The 12,510-nt window shown below is 28.7% G+C and overlaps 1 non-coding gene across 1 annotated transcript; it reads left to right on the plus strand.

Annotated features, from left to right (window-relative positions):
- The first annotated feature begins 11,950 nt into the window (after window positions 1-11,950).
- On the plus strand, window positions 11,951-12,023 carry Trnar-ucu (transfer RNA arginine (anticodon UCU)). Its single transcript has one exon. It is a non-coding gene; the product is annotated as a tRNA-Arg (tRNA).
- Window positions 12,024-12,510: the final 487 nt, after the last annotated feature.

Consider the following 12,510-nt stretch of genomic DNA (forward strand, 5'->3'; position numbering starts at 1 on the left):
ACACACAAATCACAATGTTCATACTGATAATAAAAACATCAGTTCTTCTTACAGCTGCCAAATCGGTAATTGACAACCGTGAAGTTACCCGATTATCCAGTGACGGTTTGAAGAAAAAAAAGATTCATTAACACCGTTCACGCGTAACGTTAAACCGATGACAAATGATCCTTGTTTTTTCTCCTGGTTTATTATTGCGTCAATTCGTGACGTGGCAACCGGGGCCAGTTTTTTTCATGTATACACTAAAAAAAATATTATAAAATTCATCTTGCAACCACATACTGAAGGATTTAAATATTCACTATTTTGATGTACTGAGAATAGCATTTACGATATTTCCCACGAAAAACTCGTCCAGATGGTCATCCATGATGCACCTAGTTTCTTCAATTAAACACCTGAATTTATATTGGAAAAAAAACCCATTGAATTATCTCCCAAATAAAAGAATAAAAAATGCTAAAATATGGCATATTTTTGCATCCTAATTTCCAACCATCCCCTATTTAAAGGTTAAGCAACAGGTTTAGTCTGTGGGTCAACACTTGCATTCATAGCTGCATCTCAACAGGTTATAGAATATATAAATTTTTAATCGAAATCGGGCATTTAGATGGAATTAGATGCACCAATATTATGGGAACTTATTTTATGTAAAAATATGCCATACGAAACGGGTAAGTGCGTTTTTTTATTAATGGCCCGAGATGATGGAACAATATGGTTAGATAAATTCTCACGAGATTTTAAATTTTGTATATAAATGAACACGTAACAAAAGCATTAGATTTCCAAATAACAAACAACAAGCAGATGTATTCTTAGAGTTATTATAGTGAAGAGATTTTCTATTCAGTGGTTCCAAAACATTGAGAGCATTATCTCCAACTGACTGACGACTATCTTGTTCGATTTACTTGTACCAGATCCTTAATTCTCTGAATGTTAACATGATCATTTACATCCTATAAAACAGTTAAATCCTGACCAACTTTCTTTATCGTCTTTTCTTATTAACACAATGATATTTATTATACTCATGTGTTATCCAAAGGAGAACTAATATAAGTTTTCCTCATCAATTCATCATCATCATCATCATCAAGTTGAAACTTTCTCCAAGCCTTGCAATTAACAATTTTAAATTAATATTCTCTATGTTAATAAAGGAATGATCAACAGAAGTTAAAACTATTTTGCTTAAATTCAGTTCAGTCAACAATTTAGTTAAAAGACACAACATTTTAACTTTGCTTATCAGTTGTAATGGTCAGTTAAATCAGTTAAATTAAATATCAGTTTAATAATCAGTTTAATTAAATCAGTTAATAATCAGTTTTATTGCTCGTATTGAAGAGTTTAACTTTTGTTTACATATTTGGTTTTTGGCATTTTTTTGTAAGTTGTTTTTTTTAATTTAAAAACATACACTAATCATAGGTTTTTTTTAATTATTTTGTAAAAGTATTTTTTAGGAACATGCATATTTTTCTAAATTAAATGACTTACATCGAAATTTTCTGGTCTTTGAATAACTGGCTTACTTATCTCATTTAAAAAAAATTAAAAAAAAAAAAACATTGGCTCGCTTATAATTTTTTTGCTCCAAAACGGTTCATTTTATCAATAATGAACAAGAATACCTTTTTTTAGCCTAGGGTTCAAGTTATCCAAATTAATTTTTTTGAGACTTTAACATACAGGGTGTTAAAAATATACGCATTAAAGTGTACAACCTAGTCCGCCCCTGATAAAGTAAACAGGGTAAATGTATTTTAAGGATGTCATTTCAAGAGGTCCCTAATAGTGTTCATCACCTAAAATTTGTATTAAATTCTACCGGGTAGTATAAAAGTAATTTATGAAAAACCAATTTCCAGCAGCGTCCTTTAGGAGGCTGTATCTTTGTAAAGAAGGCCTGTAGGAATTTTTTTTATAGGAACGTTCGATTTTATTTTTCGATGTTCTACCTGGATACGAGAGATTTCCTACATGAACAGGGACACCCTGTATACTTACAAATAAATGAAAAAAACAACTTACCAACAACAAAATTGACAACTTGCGCGTGATTTTTTTTTTTTTTTTTTTTTTTAAGAAAATGATCGCTCAGATAATTTGAATAACGAAATAGGGGTTTTACAAAAAAAATTATAATAAATAATGAGTCGTACATCTTAGCGATCTTGGATCAGCTCTTCACTAAAACAAAAATCTTCTTTTACAAAATGTTATATACAAAAGGTCGGTAAACAACAAAAGCGAGTATCAACCATTGGTAACGTAGGTCCAACGAATATATTTATTTACTTATAGTATATACGTTAGATATTTAAATATTTAAATAGCTGACTCCAAAAGTAAATAATAATACGTTTATTTGTTAAATCTTTACAATTCATCAGAAATAAGTATATACTTACAAATAAACGAAAAAAAAAATCACAGAAATTGCCCCCATTGGCAACTTGAGCGTAATATATTTGAATTTTTTTTTAAGAAGTACAGTGGAAAATACAATAAGCAAATGATTGTTCAGATAATTTAAATGACGAATCACGGGTTTTACAAAAAAAAGCTCCAAAGCGTATGCCTTGCCTTGTTTCTTCAATATCATAAATAATGAGTCGTACATCTTAGCGATCTTAGATCAGCTCTTCACTAAAACAAAAATCTTCTTTTACCAAATGTTATATACAAGAGGTCGGCAAACAACAAAAGCGAGTGTCAACCGTTGGTAACGTGGGTCCAACCAAAACGAAAAGCGGTCTTTTATCGCATTGATATCTAATGTGTCTTCTTCTACGATGGCCCGGGGCCTTTCAGATGCCGATGCCTCTTAAAGAACCGCTACACACACGTTTTTTTTCAACTTTCGAGAAGAAATTCGGTATACCCGATATGCATGTGTGTTGCCCACGATTGCGACACTCGTGGGCAAAGAAAATCTCACTCATTTAAAATGTGTGCTAGATTTTATTTGTAGGTGCCCACATAAAATTGTTGCGCAAAAGGGGTTTAAAAGACCAGCACACCTGAAGTGGAAAAGGACCGCGTCACCCAACACTTCGAACCGAGGTAAGAAAAAAAAAACACATCAAAAGGAGTGTCACAGTGTCGCCAAAGCCGTAAAAGAATTGAAAAGAGCGTACTTCCTGGGTGGGTACCTAAGGCACAATGGTAGTACGTGCGTTCTTGTACGACCTGAAGATTCTTTCGGTTATATGTGCATGTATGTGTACGTCATATAATGCAGATGGATTAAAATGATAGATTTATAGGCTTAAGGGAGTATGGTTTGATTGAATGTTCCCTCGATGCAAGGGATTTATTATTATATGTCTTGAATGGAAGAAGTAAAAAATATCTAAAATCATCATTGTTGAAACTTTATAATGAGTAAAAGACAGAAAGAATTAAAATATCAGTGAACTGAATAACTAACTACAACTGCATGAAAATAGCAAAAATAACCAATAAAACGATTATAAAATAGTTGTCTCAGAAAGTAGAATAGTGCATCAAATGCTTGTACAATATTATATAACTGCAAAGAATAAGTGAAAATGCAATAAATCTATAATCTCGAAAAAATAATTGTAACTTCTTCGAAAAAATTGTTGATTGACACTTATTGGAAAATTAGCAAAAATTATTGAAAATTATACTAACGACGTCCAAGAAATAATGATTTCAACAGCCTGGAAGCATCATAAAAGTCATAAAGTAAAAAAATAAAGAGTATTCTCAATTAGTTGAGTGTAATAAAGTTTGAACTTCTTCATCTATTTAAATAAAAATAGATGAATAAAGTGAACTGTGTGGAAAAAATATGATGCTTCTAGAATATAGAAATAAACCATTTTAACTGATTATAAGAAATTTTTACTTGAAGTATTCGCAAAATAGATATAAATAAAATCAAATAGAAAGAATCGTTAACAAAATCGATAGTGTTCGGATCAACGTTCCAGAGGAATTCAAAAGTTACTTCATTCTTTTTGTTGTAAAACTGAGAAAATATCGTATTTACTTGCAATAACACATTTAAACTTTAAATTAACACTTCACTATCTAAGGATCAATTCAAGAAAATGCTGCACACTTAGTATTAGTCTTAATATTATGTTTAATAAAGCTCACATATCCTAAGATCACAACTAAATTTCTACATTTATTTATTATCCTCCATCAGCCTTTTCTTGCCAAGGGCGTAGATATGGGGTTGCTACCCTATTTACCCTCCTTGCTTTCATGATACATAAAAACAACTAACTACAAATTAAATTTTATGGTAACATAATGTGACATTAGGTTTATCGGTTTTTCTTTTAAAAAATGGATATAATAATGGATGTACACATACTTATGCACCCCTGGCAAACTAAATTTTTTAATGCAGAAATCAATGGTACACATATAAGACACAAGTTTAATTTATCGATGTAATCAATTTTTTATGTACTATTTCTCAGTCTAATTATAATAAATTTTTCATTTGATGCTTTCAGTCATATATAAATAAATATGACTAGTATACCTTAAATTATGGTTACAAAAATACTGTATCTAAATAAAATATTCGTCAGAATGTGTATATTAAAATGGTTTGTGCTAAAAGTACATCTCCAAACGATACTGGGTGATCTGTGAAATAAAATATAATAAATAATATGGAATTTAAAATTAAAAGATAAATTATAATAACAATAAATAGTTTATAAAAAATATATATTTTTGAGTATAATGATAGAGGTTTCTCGTTGCTTGAAGTTTTAAAAAAAAAGTGTTTACCAAACTAGCATTTTATTATTTTTTTAAGGTATTTGTACTTTTGTACTTAAAAATAAGTATTTTCTTTTGATATTTTAGCTTTCTTATAGCGTATTTATACTTATTTTTTTTTTCAAATTTTGAGATTTTTTTAATTTATAATTAACATTGTGTGCCGGCAATTTTTGGTAATAATAAAATTTTACTTATAGGTAATTTATGATAAAAATTATATGACTAATTTTTTTTTATATCTTCATATTTTTATAGAGGAATCTATACATTCAGCTTTAGTTCTAATGTCAAGTAATTCTTGCAGATTTTATAATGGAATCTAAATTTAAATATTTACTTGTTTCCTTCATTGAAAAACCTTTTCTTCCTATTTCTTTCTTACCTATAAGGAACGATAATAATTAATTTGCAATAATATTGTCTAACAAATTGTGACCTTCGCTTGAACAGTCATTTTTTCAAAAAAAACAGGTATAAAGACCTATACATATACATGGCTGGCAAATTGAGGTCATAATTGCGGAAATTCATGAATTTCCACACAATTGTGATTTGTAATTGTTATTGATTTACAGTCTTAAGTCATAAGGTATGTACTTCTTCTACAGAATTATGCACACCCGGTATTTTTTAAATGTTACTTTCAGTAAATTTACTGGTTTTAATATCAAATCTGAATTTTGACATTTACTTTATTTTCTCAATGGTTGTAAATATGACACTAAATGCTCCTCCTTTACCATTCTCCTTTCAGAATCATAATAATGCATAAAAGACGTTCACTTGACTCGTCATAGATATACAGGTTAAACGTATAATTATAAAAACCTCGTTAATTTTAAAACGTGATTTTACGAGAATTTAAAAAGAAATAGATTTTCATTATAAAATTTTTCTCAGAAATGTTCAATAACAAAGATACAGGGTGTTAAAATTAAGAATAATTATTTGTTTATTTATCGTAACTTTTAAGTATCAGGTCAATTTTAATTAAATTTCGCATGCAGGTTATTGTAGTAAATTTTCAATTACTGATAGAGCCAATAATGCCAAAGGCACTGTTTTTAAAATATCTTAATTTAATTGTTCAGAAATACCTGCTAAAATGTCGCAAAAATTTATAGAAAAAAGGAAATCGGGCTTGGATTTGTAAAAAACTTTAATATAAAAGATGATCAATAGTTACCTAAAGTCATTATTTCATTTGATTTAATTTAAGATTCAAGCCTAATTTTCTTTTTTTTTCAAAATTTTTGCAGCATTTTAATTGGCGTTTCTTTACAATTAAATTAAGATATTTTAAAAACGGTGCCTTAAATCATAAGTTACTCTAACAGTAACCTGCATGCGAAATTTAATTCAAAATTGATCCGGTAGTTTAAAAGTTATGATAAATAAGCCAATAATTATTCTTAACTTTAACACCCTATATCTTTGTTATTAAACATTTCTGAGAAAAAATTTATTATGAGAGTCTATTTATTTTTAAATTCTCTATCACTTATTAAAATTAATAACGTTTAAACTGTACCACCAATAATAAATAATGAATACCTTATACTAAATATATGTATACACGTCCGGCAAACTGTTATCTAAGCTACAACTAAAAGCTTATAATTAGAACTTCGTTATATTGTTTACACTTTTGAAGCATCTTGCAGTGAACATTTTAGCTAGAAAATTGAAATTGTCGTTGCATTTTCTGTTTTAACTTATAGCCTCTATCTTTTTTAAATAAACAGTTGCATTTCCTACGTTTTTTTTAGTGATTAATTTTGATTAAACTTATTCCTCTTTACTCCTTAAAAAAAAACACTTCTCATTTTACCCTTAAAAAAATAACCAATTACAAGCCATTGCGTTTTCAATATCTATAAGGATGTCATCCAGATGAACTGAGCATGATTTTCCAGTCATTACACGTAGAACAGTTTCCATAAGCTATTCAAAGCTAACTGGAGCTTTACAAATTTATCTTCTGGATGCATTTTTACCTGCCGGTTTCCACTGTTCAGATCCCACGTTAAAAACCATCATCAGCCTGATTCAATATATCCAGGATATCAATTCTTGGTAGGGAAACAGAACTTTAAAGTTCCAAGCACTTTGGAATGGTTCTATCACTCCTTGTGTACTCATTTCTTGGAGGATTGAGAACATGTAACCTTGTTTTTTACAGCATTGTTCACTATTAATTCAATGTTACATGTCATTATCGTGCAAGGAAAGCACATCTTGATTTTCTTCAATAACGCGTCGCAATTTAATTCTCTGGTCTGTGTTCAAATTTTCAGAAGTTCATGTTCTTGTTCATGTTCTCTCCTTATGTCACGCGTTGACTATATAGTTTCAAGTTTCAACCTTTCAAACCGAACCGGTAGATCCTTGAGTATATTATAGTGAATCATACCTTTTGCCTCTAAAACTAATTAAATTTTATTCATCTAATCACATTAAATCAATTAGATATTCATATTTTTTTTCACGATTTTTAGCGTGCGTTCCACCGTATGCCCATTAACGCAGGTCCGAACGAACTTCTTGTAAAATTTACGCATTGTGGAAATTCATGAGACGGATTCTTATTGAACCAGACATGATATAAACGTCTTTATCTTGATGGTGTGGCCACTGCCTCAGAACGTATTGTTATTATATTAATATTATTTCTGAAGTAAAAAAAAACCATACGGATTTACATTTTTAAAAGAAAACCCGGTAATTAATTGAATTGTTTGTTTGTTGAACATTAGGGTCAATGATGATGGAATGGGAATTAGTTATGCGGAATTATTTAAAATTAAAAAAATAGCAACGTTTCTTCTTACATTGACCATGTCACCCCCTTTTTTTCTTGACCGTTACAAAAACATCAGACTGAAATAAGTTCAGTAGTCTATTTTTTCATAGAAACCTGATTGGGTCCATTGAATCGACCATCAGCGCCAGATGGGATGCTGATACAGGGTGAACCGGAAAAAATTGTGACGGAGTCTGGGTTAGGGTGACCAGAGGTCATCGTCGTAGGGCGGTTTTCTAAACTAGTTTTTTTCTTTTAACGGATGGGGTTTTAAGGCAGTTTTGGTAAAATGTAAATTGATTAAATTTGGAAAACCGTTAATTTTTTTTGAAATTATCTCTCTCTCTCTCGGATGAAGTCAATCTTTTGTATAGTCAGTTAGGCACTATAATGAAAATACTTAATAACAGAGAAATTTGAATTGAATCAGACTCTTTGAATTTTGCCAAGGTCACAACATGATGGCAGTAACCACATAATACAAAATGCATAAATGAAGACTATATACTTGGAGAGATATAGACACATTATAAGAAACCAGATTGATTATATAATATATAACAGTAAGGTCTAAACAGAGTTACAACCTATAGTGTTGGTTGCCCATACTAAAGTCAAACTTAAAAATGCTTATTTTTGCATGCTTATTTTTAATATAATTTAATCATTTTGCTTTACAATTTACTAAAACTTGAATATTTGTAAGGCCCTTGGCAGTGTCAACATGTTTTCAATCCATTGTTCCACTAGCTTAACTTGAAAAAGGCTTTATTTAGAAATAAATTTTTAATATGCTTTTTGACAACTACTTAATACTTTTCAAATGAAGCTAATATTACCACAGCACTAGTTAAATCATTATATTTGGCTCACTATATTTAGATGTTCGTAAAGCCTTCGACAGCATTAAGATCTTTTTCGGTCCATTGACAAACAATTTAATCTCTATTATAACGACTTAATGATAAAGAAATTCGTCATCGTTTATTACCCAATTAGCTACTCAAACTCACTCTTTCTCATATCTTTGCTACCATTGATCTTTAAGTCATATGACACACTGTTTAAGCTGAATATAAATTTAAGCATTCCGCTATTGAATTCGACACCTACCAAGGAAATTTGAAATAAATAATAAGCGTATCAAATACTAATCTCACCGCAAACTAATGACAAAGAATAACATTTCTTCGTAATTCTAATTTTATTACTTAGCTTTCCAACTATTGATCTTTAAGTTACAGCGTTATTTGATTAAATAGCAAAATTTCAGGCAATTGTATTTCAAATAACATTGTTTCATACATTTTCAGAAATACCGATTATTTAATTTTTAATATGTTCAAAAACTGCAAAAAAAAATTATTTCCAAAAACAGGTGCTTAAGATTTTCCTCATTAACCCATATCACTCTGTAACAATTTCTGATATTCAAATACGTGAATCACTACGTGAATATAAGCCTGAGCATTCTGCCATTGATTTCGGCACCCATCAAGAAATTTTGTAATATTTATTGAGCATCTTTAGCATTGATTGCCACCACAAGTTAATGATATAGAGTAAAATTTTTTGGTATTTGTATTGATTCTCAAATCTATTCTTACCTAATAATATATAAAATAGAAATTGTTAAAACGACTACTGACCCTGAAATACTGAATGTAATTAATAGTGAAGTTACTAGAAATTGTCAGGAGACCCTAAAGGTTAATTAAGTAAGGTTGAAAAGTTGTTGTATCGTTTGTAGTAAGTCAACTTTCAAAATGGCAAAATCATATAGAGTTTAATAAAAATGCCTTGAAGTTAATCTAAATTTGTCAAGCCTACCTTCAGTAAACCGAACCAGTAATAAAACGAAATAAAAACCACGAAACTAAATCCAAAAAAAGATTTATGGGGGCTTGTGAAAAGATCGCCAAACAAACGCACTGTGTATTTTTCGGCTTTTGTCAATAAATACGACAAACAAACAGAAAATTATAACGTTTAGAAGACAGATGTCAAAAAAATGTATAGCGGCGACAATTGGTTGAACAAATAACACCGTTTACTTCTACTTGCGTCAAAAAGTTATTTTGGGAAATTATTTTTTTTATTACCGCACATTCGTGAGTTTCAAAATTAATAAGCGAGCCTCTGTCTCAAAAAAGAATTAACTATAAACGAACAACAATAGGGGTATTGTGTGGCGAGATCAGCTAAAAATCTCGATTTTTAAAGCAATTACCCCCGTCGGAGCAGCTGCCTGGTCCATTGAAAAGGACACAATTACACACAGAAACGGGAAAATACAGGAAAAAAAGGGAGCGCACGAGCTATAGGGGGTATAAAATAACACCCGAAATATGAATTTTATTTGTCATAAAACGGTGAAAAGTTACATGTACGTACTTTGGTTGGGCCTTATTAAATTTTGACACTTGGCTTGCTTCTAAGTGATTAGGGGTTTTTTTACCACCTACCACGACTTATAGGAAAATGTATTATTTATAGTGTGACCCCATAAGGACTCTGAACCGCATGATGACATACATTTTCAAGTTCCTGGAATAAGAAAAGTTTATTGAGAGTGACATGAATTTCATTGGTGTAGTTTTACTAGGACCTTAAACTGGACAAAATGGACAACAGTAAAAATATTCTCTTAAAGTATTTAGAATAGGAACAAACTATAAATTCCAGGAAAATTATGTGTCATGTACCAGAAGTAATTGTAAATATATAAAATATAATTAATACTACCCTTACCCCCCCACCCACCCCTCACACTTTACCAGTAAAAAATTGTTTTCAAAAATCATTGTTTTTCAAAATAATACGCATGAATAATAGCTGGTTTCGTCGTTAATATCTAATATAATAACAGAGTTTGTTTATTTAAATTTGATACAAAAACAGTGCTATTAAAATGGATATTATGGACGAAAAACGGTGATTTTTCAAAATAATCTCTTACTAGGCAAATGTTTGGGGTGGGTGGGGGGTGTAAGGTTTTTGTTAATGAAAAAAAAAATTTTTGCAGAAAATAGATTATCAATATTTAATTTAATAACACCGTTTATGTAATTTTAGTATAGTTTTATATATAAATATTTATTATAAAAACAGCGTTACTAGGTTGGATAATGTGGTCGAAAAACAGTGATTTTTCAGAAGAATTTTATTAAAAAATTGAGGTAGTAATCGAGTGTTTTTAATGTCGAAATATTCTGCCTTGTGTAAATAGATTTGTATATGATATACGTATATTCTACAGTTTAATAAATACGGTTGATAAATGTATCAAAACCAAAAATTTGCTAAAAAATCATTGAACAAATATATACTTAACGATAATAATATATGATGTGTTACTTGGGATATTTTGTATATTTATGAAATTTTTTTAATAAAAAGCGTCTTATTTAATTTAATTTTTTTTATTCTAAATAATTAATTCCAAACATTCTATTTTATCATTTATTATTAAGATGTATATCTGGAAATTATAGTTGAATCCACAAGTAAGTCAATGTTCCAAATTAATTAAAAAGAAAGTCAATATTTATAATAAAGATTAAACTATTTTAATAATTTTAAATATTCATTATCGATTAATATTTATGTAAGTCTTTTTTATATAAAAATAAAAATTAAATTATAATACATCGTAGTCATTAGATCAGTATCAAATTTAAAATATGCACTAGAAAGTTATAGTCAAATACTACAGCAAAATGAAAGCTCCAAGTTGAAAAAACAAATATAAATTCAAAAATAAAATGGATAAAAAATTTTAAAAACTTTTATCACGTTAAATGAAATTTTCGATTTTTTTTTCTTCATTCCCTTATATTTAATTATAATTTTAAACTTATTTATATATGTTATTTTTACATACAATTAGAAAAATGTATATTTAAGAAGTTTTCCTACTTTAGACAGTTTTTTACTTTTAATTTACAATCTACATTTTAAGTAATATTTATATATGTATAATGTTTAATATACATATGTAATAACATTTATTATACCTTTCTGAAATTTTGTATTTTTTTATATCTGAAACATAAAATATTTTTTTAAATAATTTATATATTTTTATAGTAGGTATATATGTTTTATTGAAATATTCAATTTTATTTTTTTTATAATCTAACATTTGAACACATTTGAAGTATCAATTGTCGTGAATTTAGCAAAAATTGACCTTAATTGAATTTTGCTAAATTTGAACAAACTACATGCGTATTTTAAAATTGCGCATTTATTAATAGAACTGATTAATCACGTTAAAAATCTTAACGTAAATACGTGGGAGAACATAAAAATTCTTACTTTGATGACTAGCGTTAAAATCCACTATAACCGCATGTCCCTGTAGCGCAGAGGATAGCGCGTTGGACTTCTAATCCAAAGGTCGTGGGTTCGATCCCCACCAGGGATGCAGCAAATGCGTTGACTTGCTACTTTTTTATTTTTTTTTTATATTAAACGCAATATTTTAATTAATATTATAGCGTGTTTTTTTGTTGTTAATTGGTACGTTTAATTTGTGAAATTAGTGATTTTTAAATTTAATATTTGAGTTTTCTTGAGTTTTTATAGATTTTAATAAATTACGCGTATTTGTTGGGACCAGATAAGATGGAATTTCTTTCTTTCTTTCTAATAATAATAATAATAATAATAATAATAAATGTATTTTATTCAAAATTTACAGATGTAGTTAACAATAATAACATTCTATAATTAAGTACCAGAGAAGCAGGGAGCAGTCTAGCTAAGACAGCTACTCTACTGAACCCTACTCAACGGTGAAAAACTTAAGCTACAATATAAAGATTAACTCTATTAAATTCAATAAATATATATATAATTTAAATAAATAATAAATAGCATAATATAAAATTTAAAAAATTGCCAAAAATTAC

This window comes from Anthonomus grandis, chromosome 9 (genome assembly GCF_022605725.1).
Source record: "Anthonomus grandis grandis chromosome 9, icAntGran1.3, whole genome shotgun sequence".
In the NCBI taxonomy this organism is placed as follows: Eukaryota; Metazoa; Arthropoda; class Insecta; order Coleoptera; family Curculionidae; genus Anthonomus; species Anthonomus grandis.